Source organism: Jaculus jaculus, chromosome 6 (assembly GCF_020740685.1).
Source record: "Jaculus jaculus isolate mJacJac1 chromosome 6, mJacJac1.mat.Y.cur, whole genome shotgun sequence".
NCBI lineage: Eukaryota > Metazoa > Chordata > Mammalia > Rodentia > Dipodidae > Jaculus > Jaculus jaculus.
In genome coordinates, this window is record NC_059107.1 from 121,954,598 (window position 1) to 121,965,681 (window position 11,084).

Below are 11,084 nucleotides of genomic sequence, written 5' to 3' on the forward strand. Positions count from 1 at the left end.
AGGATCTGGGTCACAGCTGTGAGAGTGAAAGAAGCCAGCCTGCATATTGAAACCTATGAGCACACCTTCATGTGTGGTTAGCATGAAATATGATCATTGAGCCGGTTGCAATAGGGCATGACTACAGTCCCAGGACTGGGGAGGCTAAGACAGGGGAATTGTTATGGGCTACAGAGGTGACTGAGAAAAAAATGTGTTGACAAAATACACTGTAAACACTATTTGTAACATACATGTCTATGTGTGTACATGTGCATTGTATGTTGCATGTGTGTATGTAGATGTTTGTGTGGGAGAGTACATGTGTGCAGTAGAGGTCAGGTGTCTTCCTCAAATGTGCTCCATTTTGTTCTAAGAAAAGGTCTCACTAAATTCAGAACTCACTGATTTGGCTACACCAGCTAGCCAGTGAACCTCCGGGATTTTCTGTCTCTGCCTTCCAAATGTTGGGATTATAGGCATGTGCCATGATGCCACACATTTTCTGTGGATGCTGGAAGTGTGAATTGCAGTCCTCATGCTAGTACAGTAAGAATTACCTTACCCTGTGAGCCATCTCCCCAGCCCTGTACCTTTGTGGTGGTTGAATTTCTAAATGGAGGCAAGAAGTCAAGGTGATTCAGTGTGAGCAGCACCCGCTTCCTTCTCAAGGCTGTGAGGGGAGCGGGCATTCCAGGCTTCCCTCTCTTTGGCAGCTAGAATAGTTTCTCCTTCCATCTTCACATGGTCTTGCCTCTGTATGTATTTTTAAATCTTTTTATATTGGATTTGAGCCCACCACAGTGACCTCATTTCAGTTTTAGTTATCTCTTTAAATATTCTCTATGGAGTTGCCTTCTGAAGTTATTGGAGGTCAGGTCTTTAACCCATGGATTTGGGAGATAGGGTAGTGGGGACACCATGGTGCAGACTTTGACATTTATGTGATACAATGAGAGAGATTTGTGTGATTTCTGTGGCAAAAGCATCTAATGGCCAGTGAATGGCAGAACACCTAGAAATTGTATATATTTTCAATGAGCCAAGCAAAGGGCATCTTTTCTAACAGCAAACAAATCAGCAGGCAACGAAAGGCAGCCTAGGCTCTCTGGAGATGCTCTGTACTGGCTAAGAGTCTATTTTCTTCCAGCCATATGGTTCTGTGCAGATGATTTAGCATGGAAATATGCAAGATGCTAGCCCTTCCTTGTCTACCCACTCACAGGGGTGTAACCCCTGTAGGAAAGGCATCTGTCCTCCAGAAACAGATCCAAAGAAAAGAGGTTTGAGACTTGACAACTCACTGAAATGTCAAGGTATCATTTCCTAAAGAGAAATTGGTCGTTCCTCTCTATTGGAGCTCAGAACTTTACAGTGAGAAACAAACTCTCTAGAGCTGCGAGGTCATCTTACACAAGTTTATTTCAGCACTTTAGCATTAGATTTTGCTTGGTAGACTATTAAATTAATACACAATGATAGAGCTTACCACATTTTCCTTTATTCCTTTTTTATAAAAAAAAAATTTATTCATTTATTTGAGGGAGCAACAAAGACATAAAAAGTAATATGGACATACCAGGGCCTCCTTCCCCTGTAAACAAACTCCAGATCTGTGTGCCACTCTGTACATCTGGCTTTATGTGGGTACTGGGCATCAAATGCTGTTGGGAACTATGAACCAAACCTCAGCCCTATTGACAGAAACTGCCATATAGCAAGTTAAGTTTCTATTTCCTCATCTAATGATCTATTACCAGAAATGAAGAAGCCATTACGTCTCGATGATAGCCTCTCCTGGTGCTGCCGGTAATTGATGAAGAAACAAAGAAATTTCATTTAGCCAGTAACCCTGTGATCTCTGGCCTGATTATGACTCCTTCCCCATACAACCCTATAAAAACCTATGTGTAAAAATAAACTTCGAAACCTTGACAAATACCTAGCTTGGTCTCCTTCTTGTGTCTGTTTGCCTTCCCCCACTCAGGTTAACTTCCCCTCGAGTCCTTGTTCAACTCCCCACTGGCCGGGCCAAAACGCAGGCCATTAGGTTTTGCAAGCGAGCACCTTTAACTGCTGAGCCATATCTCCAGGCCTTATTCCTTTACTCATTTATTTTACATCATGAAGATTTTTGGGGATTGATGCCAGGATTGTTTAATCACCATGTCGCACCTAGAAAGAATGGCTTCAGTACTAGGTGGTCCCAAAGCTGCTCTTGCCTTAATTGCATAATACTCTTGAGATCTAGAGTAATTCAAATGTCTTTCATATCATACAACTTAAGTCTGTAAAACTAAGTCATGGAAAAACATCTAACACAGGTTGAAAGCCAAAGCCCACTCAAGAGTCTAAGTCAGTGTCTGGGGAGGTGGACTTCTACAGAACAGGAACAAAGATCCTGATTACTGTGTACATTTTACTCCTTATCCATATCTTCTTTTTTTTTTTTTTTTCCTGGTGGTAAGAATAGAACCTAGAGCCTCATGAATTTTAGGCAAACACTCTACAACTGCCCAATTTCCCCAGCCCTCATTCATGATTGTTAGCTTACTTTCCATTATATAACAAAATACTCGAGGCATAAAATTTATCAAGAAAAGAGGTTTGTTTTGTTTCACAGTTCTGGAGATTTTAAGTCAAGGAGTCATCATATGCGATGGTGGCCTTCTACCTTGTAGCATCCCAAGGTGATACAGCACAAGTGGCATAAAATGTGTCTGTCTTAGCATGCACATGCCTATCTAGCAACATTAAAACAAAGCTCAAGGGGACTGGGGAAATGGCTCAGGGTCTGATTGTGCTGACTTGCAAAACCTGACATCCTTGGTTCAATTCCCAAGCTACTCCTGTAAGGTTGATGTGAAAAATGGCAACATTGTCTGGTGTTCATTTTTCAGCAGCAAGAGACCCTGGTGCTCCCCCAACACACAAACAATTAAAAATTATTTAAAATATTTTAAAAACATTTTATTAAAAATTATGTATTATAAAGAAGGAACAAACCAGCTAGGTATGGTGGCACACACCTTTACTCCTAGCACTTGGGAGGCTGAGGTAGGAGTATTACCATGAGTTCTAGGCCAGCCTAGAACTAAAACCTACCTCAGGGATGGGGGATAACAAATCATAACAGACTATTCAATGTGTTCTCAGATTAATGGCCCAGACTACAGAGATCCTGTATTTCAGTCACTAATCCCTAAGGAGATGCCCAATCCCAGAAGCTAATCACATTCATTATTTTGTAAGCTTTTAACTTCATTGAAATACAACCAGGGCTGGAAAGAAGGCTCAGCATTAAGGCACTTGCCTGCAAAGCCTAATAACCCAGGTTCAGTTCCCTAGCACCTACATAAAGCTAGATGCACAAAGGGGCACATGCATCAGGAATTCATCTGCAGTTGCTAAAAGTCCTGCCATGCCCATTCTCTCTGTCTGTCTCTCATCTCTCTATTCCCCTTTGCTTGCAAATAAACAACTAATTAAAAATAATTTTAATTTTTTAAAAAAGAAATATAAACAAATATCATTCATGTTTCTATGAGTTTTCTTAATGATATATTTGAGAGATTTATTCATGCTATTGTAGGTAGCTATAGTTTTTCATTCTCATTGCTATATAGTACTCTATCATGTGAGTATACCGCAGTTTCTTTACTCATGTGGCTATTTAATGGTATTTGGAATATATATAGTTTGTAGTTATTACAATTATCTTCCCAGGGATATTCTAGTCAAAATCTTTTGAGCAAAAATATGAAATAATGTAATTCAATAATTACTAATATAATATTTAAGATATTTCATTGAATAGCATATTTCTTTATCTGTTAAATGCATTTATTCCAAGAGTTCATAAGCAAGTTGCTTTGGAGCTGACCCGCTATCTAGTTAGATTCCCATCTCCTAATTTGAAGGCTGTGCCTCACATGTCACTTCCTGATCTCTAGACCTGAGAGTGTCACTGATCCTGCAGAGTCAGGAGGCTCTTGTTTACTCCAGGCAGCTCCCCATCATGCTTGTTAATTTTCATCTAGGTGCCATGGGCCAAGGAAGAAAGAAAAGGCCAAACCTCAGAGCAAATTTTTCAATGGCAATATGTTATTGAATAGCCACAAGGTGCATTTTTTTTTTTCTAGGTTAATTTGCTGTTAGTAGCACCTATGTTACCAATTTGAGCCTTTCTGACCAGGTTTTCAAAGCAAGTCCCTACATCCGTACAATGTTAACAAAAGGGCAAAGTTATATTTTTAAGGAGAGAGGCAAACAAAGAGAAAACAGCATGCGGGGACAGAGGGTAGCTTGCAGTATACAATGATCTGTGTAGCTAACACAATATTAGGGGACATCTAATTTCAGCTGTCAAAGGGCTCACATTGATTTCTATGTTCATTGTATGTGCTCTTAAGTTCCTCTAAATGGAGTTTTATTTATTTGGCTCTTATACAACCTATCTTTCTCAAATGAAAGTTAATAGTACTTTCCAGTGGGAAAATAGGAGCTTAGGTTAGATTGGAATAGTTGAGAACCCATTTTGCTTCTGTTTAGATTAAGGAAAATGAAAAGGCTTAGACCTTTGTAAAGTGGGTTTTTTTTTTTTTTTTTTTTTTTTTATGTTGCCAGAGACCCAGGACCCTTATGTCACAGCTCTAAGTGTAGACACATCTATGTCCTCCTGCAACTAGCTTTTGTTAGTCAGGATCTATTCCACCTATTTTCAGCCTCAACAACCCCAATTCCACAAAACATTTCTGAGAAGGAAAAGAATATCATGTTTCAGTTAAAAATACTTATTTTTGTAAGAAGCATTGAAAACTTGGACAAAAATTAAACTCAGACTAGAACCAAGAGAATATGGTTAGAAAATATAATCTGTACTTACCAATGACAGTCCTACTAAAGCTGAAATTCTTTTCCTGAAGTATCTAGGCATTAGCTTATTAAAACAAGTATTTTAATATCATAATTTCACAATATGACATAATTATCCTAATTGTACTGGTGAATAGGGAATGCATTTGTTTTCCTTTGAGTAGTATATATCTTTGTCATTTTATATTATTTTTTACTGGAAATATGACTTCTAATTAAGTTTCAATGTATGTTCTGATGTAACTGCATCATCCAAAATGTTAGATTCTAGAGCCCAATGTTGAACTGAATACTTATAGAATAGTTCTGAAGATTATATTGTCAGGTAATATTGTGCAGTTAATTAGCTACACCAGAAGGAGAATAACTTTATGGATTTCCAAAATCTGTTGACTTTGAACTTGTATTAGTCAGGGTTCTCTAGAGGAACAGAATTCCTAGAATGAATTATTTTAAAAAGGGAATTTATTGGATTAGCTTACAGTAGTCCAATAGCAGTTGCAGGTCCGAGAATCACTGAACCTGGTAGCTGCTCAGTCCACGTGGCCAGATGCCTCAGCAGTCCCGACCAGGCACTGCAGATGGTGCTGGAAAGCCTGGAGGCTTCCTGAGGAGCCGCTGGGTTTCGATCCACATGGGCCTTCAGTTGATGCTGGTCTTTAGTCAGTAGTCCAATAGCAGCTGTAGGCCCGAGAATCACCGAACCTGGTAGCTGCTCAGTCCACATGGCTGGATGTCTCAGCAGTCCCAACCCGGCACTGCAGATGGTGCTGGAAAGCCTGGAGGCTTCCTGAGGAGCCACTGGGTTTCCATCCACGTGGGTCTTCAGTTGATGTTGGTCTTTAGTCTGTACTGGTCTTCAATCCATGCTAGAACGTAGGGAGCAGCGCCGGCAGCCAAGTGGAAGGAAGGAAGGAAAAAAGGGAACTCTTCTACCCAGAGCTTCCTTATATCAAGTCCCTCTCTGGGGGAAGGGCTCACCCTGGGAGAAAGACCTCCTCCTTTAGTTGATCCTTCCTAGAAGCAGCCTGTGGATTACTAAACAGATCAAGTTGACAACACCTTAACTATCACAGAACTCAAACAGGATGATGGGTAACTATTGTGTTTACTAAGGCAAAATATTGAATCTGAGCATTGTGAGGTATGTGTGTGTTCTCAAGTTTCGTTATGTCTTCCGGATCTCTTCAGTCATTGCACTTCTTCTATAACCACTTGGGTTGGTTCTGAATGAACATCATGAGGACAAAAGACAGAATAGGCCACTGCATATCCAAAATCCCTTTATTACACTGTCTAGAAATTTACAAGACTACTAACTTGGAAGAGAAGTTCTTAATGGTTCAGATATGCTCAGGCCTTTTCTAGAATAGAATACATCATCTTATTGAGGATGACATCTTGACTTTTGGAATTCAATAATTCCTCAATATGGGTAGTATCTAGGGAAAGAGAGAATAGAATATTTAGTGTGAATAAGTAATGACGAGTCCAAAAATAAATGAGTGATAGATCAGCCTTCTCTCTTTCAAAGAAACTTAATGCAGCATCTGTCCTGAGAATCACATGGCATCAGTGGCCAAGCCAAAAAGGGGTCAAGAAACGATGTGCAACATCCAGATGAAGGACCAATTAAATATGTCTTCCTTCTTCCTAAAAGGGAAACTCCATATGAAACTTATTTATAGCAACCATGATTATACTTGAGTTTTTAGACACATCTAAGAAACAAGGGAAGTGATAAATATACCTGCAGTAGGGACACATGTTTAAGGTACAGTTTCAATTCCCTTCTTCACTAACTTCTTGCGTTAAGTCCTTAATTTTTTTTTTATTTTTTTTTTTTTTTTTTTTTTTTTTTTTTTTAGCTAGTAAGAGTTACCTGAGGCTTTAGGGTCCTGTGATGACTGTGGCCTGTGGCAGGTCTAACAAGGGGTAGAGTTAGACATAGTCATCAACAAGAGCTTCTCCTACTGCACTATGTAGGTATAATAAACAAAACTTGACTGACATAATTATGCATGCCTTACAAATAAATGTAGATATGTCCTTATCTTGTTGCTAGCCTTATTTATAAAGAATGGAATAATTTCTGAAGAGTTTAGAGCAGTGGTTTCTAAGATTCACTGATTACCAGAATCACTTGATGTTCTTTAAAAATTACTTTAAGAGATTCATGCCTAGTTATTTTTATTTAATTAATCTGGACCAAAGGCCAAGGATTTGTGATTTTTCTAAAAGTTTTCAACCACTGTTAAATTCCAGTGATTAGGAGCAATTCACAGCCCGTCCTAACACTAGGACATGAATATCAGGAGACAAGGATGACCAGAGTTCCCTTCAAGTGTTGCTGTGTGTATGTGTGTCCATTCCTTTCAGAGATGATTTATTGAAGTGTCTCTCCCTCTCTCTCTCTCTCTCTCTCTCTCTCTCTCTCTCTCTCTCTCTCTCTCTCTCTCTCGGGGAGGACAATGCCTCTAGCCACTGAAAATGAACTCCAGATGCATGTGCCACCTTGTGCATTTGGTTTTATCTAGGTACTGGAGAATCAAACCCAGGTCTTTAGGCTTTATAGGCAAGCACGTTAATCACTCAGCCATATCCTCAGCCTCTGAACTGATTCTTAATTAGACCTTGAAATGCTCAAGCTTTATCTCATTGGATGTGTTTACTACTTTTTAAAACACTTGACAGTTGTACAGTACGATTTCAATAATTACAAACTAAGTTCTATGTTTATGGTAGCTCTTCAAACTGAAGGTTAATAGGACATCTGTGTCACAGGAAATGAGATGAAAGCAAGCAGAGAGGGAATTAGAGTACTGTGGTTATATTGGCTATATTTTGACTCTATGTTAAATGTTTTAGACTTATTGAGAACTTGTTATAGTGTTGCATTTACAAGTTAGTTATATAAGGAGGCATATAAAATATCCTAAAACAACATACAGAAAGAAAAAGATTACACATTGGAAGTAAACTGTTTGTTTTGTACATGTGAGTACAGAGCATTTGAGTTGCAAGGTGTGGTGTGTGTGCAATGTGTTGGGCATGCACTCGTGTGCATATGTGCATGCCTGTAGAGGCCAGAGGAAAACCCTGATGCCATTCTTTCATCTTCCATCCATACATTTCCTTGAGAAGGGTTCTCTCTGTCTACCTGGAGCTGCTGTCCATCAGTGATCCACAGTGATCCTCTGGTCTCCACCCTCTGCAGACTGAAGTCACATACATGTGCATGAGTTCTGGGGACCCAAACTTAGGGGTCTCCTGGCGGGGAGCTTCTCACTTTTACAGCAAGCACTTTTAACTGCTGAGTTATCTGCTCATCCCAGAAGAAAAACTTTCTATTGCGGTGTACTTATATCACAAAAATAGTCTTCATAAAATTTCTCAGTTTCTCTGAAAATTCTAGAAATGCTCTCCAATTAGGAAAAAGTATTTCATGTGACATTTTTAGTATCCAATTCAAGTTCTTGGTGACCCAGCAGATGCATTTAATGTACAATTTATCAGTTTAGGAATAAACTTTGTATTGTGTGGATATTTGCATTATACCATCTTTGTATATTAAAAACTAAAACACTCATTGTTTGAAAATTTTATTTTCATTCTTCCTGTACAATGGATATGCTTCAGGATATGTTAACCATTCTTCCTTATGTAGTTGTCTATGAATATTTTAAGACATAATGCATGACCATTAATTACATTCATCTTGTTGTGCCAGAGAATGCAAGAGTTTTTTCCTTCTATCAAATAGAAGGTGGTTTTGCATATTTGAATGTCATCCCCACATAAAGGCCATGCTAATCTTTTCTGTGTTTTTCTAACTACAATGATTGTGCTGCTAAAATGAGTACTAGTCTGTCTCCATTCCTCCTTTTCCCCTTCCCCTTCCCCTCTTCCTTCCACATTTCTTTTATTATTTGTTGAGGCTTCTTTCATAGTCTACCATATAATTTATCCTGCAAAATATTCATGTGTTCGGTGAGTGGGAGGAATGAACTGGATGAAATATTCTGCAGATGTCTGTTAGGTCGCTTTGGTCCAGAGTAAAATTTTACTTTATCTTGGAGAGGAGCGGGGTTGATCTAGAGACTTACGCACACTCCCTCTGAGATACGCAGCCCTTTTTGCATTTTGCATTTTGAGATAGGATCTCACTATGTTTATGAAGCTGGTCTTGAGTTTACACTGTTGCCAAGGCAGGCTCTCCTGCCTCATCCTTCCAAATATTTGGGATTACAGGCTTGAATATCTAGATCTGGCTTTGCCATTTGTTGTTGATTTTCTTTCTGGACCATTACTAATAGTGGGGGGTTAAGATTCAAGTATTATTCTGTTAAGATCTATTTCTCCTTTTTCTCTATTAATATTTGCTTTATGTATTTGTTTAACTAATGGATGCTTACATATTTATGATTGTTATTTCCTCTTGAATTTATACATGTATCATCCAATGAAGTTCATTTTTATGTAAATTCTATTTTATCGAATGTGTGCATGGCTGTTCTTTAGGATTCCATTTGCATCAAATTTGTTTTACCATTCATTCACTCTTACTTTATGCAGTTGTTACAGGTAAAGGCTTTAAATTTTTTTTTTTTTACAAGCAGCATAGAGTAAGATTTTTTTTTTTTAAATAATGATTGAGTCATTCCTTCTTTTAGTTGAGAATTTAGCTTTTTTACCCTTAAAGGAGTTTTGACATAAGATCTTAGTAGTTCAATTTTGCTACTTTCCCCCTTACTATTTCTGTTTGTTTTTCTTCCTCTCTTTCTTCCTCTCTCCTAATCTTTGGGTCTATGGGTTTTTTCTCTAACTTTGTGTTTTCATTCCTTGCTTATAATTTTAATCTGCCAATTAGCATTTATTTTTGTCTTACAGTTATTATAAGCCTTCCAACAAATTTTTGTTGTAAAATACCAGTTTGAAATAATAGTAATTTGGTTTAAAGATATAAAAAATTAAATAAACAAAAAAATTAATAAAAATATTCTACAGTTGTACTCTATTCTATTTTGATGTCCCTAGTTTTCATCTTGTATTGCATGGCTGTTTAGCATGTTAATGTCTGTGTAAGGTTTGGGAGTGACCAAGACCACAGAGACCACTCTGAGGCAAAGATGGAAGCTTTTATTTAGGGGGCAAAAAAAAACCCCAAATAATTAAACAAACAAAATACAAGAAAAAAAGCACACTCAACTCTGAGATTTCAGATAGTGGGCTTTATAGAGCATTACAGTTGGGAGAAGGTGAGGAAGGGAAAAGGACTACTTTGTTCCTTATATTAGCCATTTCAAATAGCTAGGGCGGGAGACAAGAACAGTGATCAGGTGACCTGGGAGATAAGGGGCAGGAAACCTAGACCTGGGGCGTTGTTTGGCAAGGTAGGGATGATGGCTTGGTGGTTCCTTGAAGAATTTGGATGACCCACTTCCTTATGTCTCTGTTGCCATACTGCTGACTCCGTTTGGTCCTGACCTAACAGTCTGCACAGTAATTTTTTGAAATATATTTAGTTATTTACTTGAGAAAGACAGAAAGAAAGAGGCAAACAGAGAGAGGGTGAGTATGGGCATGAGGAGCCTTCTTCTCCTGCAAACAAACTCCAGTCTTTGAGGCTGCGGTGACGTTTATGATTTTACCACTAGGGAGCGCCATAACCCCAGTGTAGCCACATGTCCACATTGGTGTTTTGTCATTGTTTTAACACTGGAGGGTGCCCTAGGTTTAAGTTTCTTCCCTTTGCATACGTTGTTTGAAAATCCTAGGCAAATATCTAATAAAAGCAGTCTGTGCTGAAAAACCTATATATAGGTTGTGGGGCTGCCCCTGATGCCTAAGTCTACTATAATGGGCCTGTGGACAGACACTATATGACGCTACAAAACACTGTCCTTCCCCTTGTAAGGACCGGCTTTAACCTCCATACTCTGACAAAAGGCCTGTCTCCCTCTTCATACTTTAAACAACCAACCAACCAACCACACTCTCCATCATGTCGTGTAGCCTGCCGTTGGGAGAAATTGAGAGGGTAGACCTGTGGTCATGAATGCGGAAATGTTCAGCCATAGTCAGAATTCACAGTCTCTGAGACACATGCATCTCATAGCAGGTCAGAGGCCCTGGTTTCATGGCCTGTCTATTGTGGTTTTATCCAAGAGTCCAATGACCACTGCACCCTGCTGCATATGTTGCTGGCCAGAATTCAAAGCCATTTTCTT

At 38.8% G+C, this 11,084-nt stretch overlaps 1 non-coding gene across 1 annotated transcript; it reads right to left on the minus strand.

The window, feature by feature from the left end:
• Positions 1-8,611: 8,611 nt before the first annotated feature.
• LOC123461901 lies at positions 8,612-8,717 on the minus strand. The gene has a single exon (XR_006637952.1). It is a non-coding gene; the product is annotated as a U6 spliceosomal RNA (small nuclear RNA).
• Between the last annotated feature and the right edge of the window lie 2,367 nt (positions 8,718-11,084).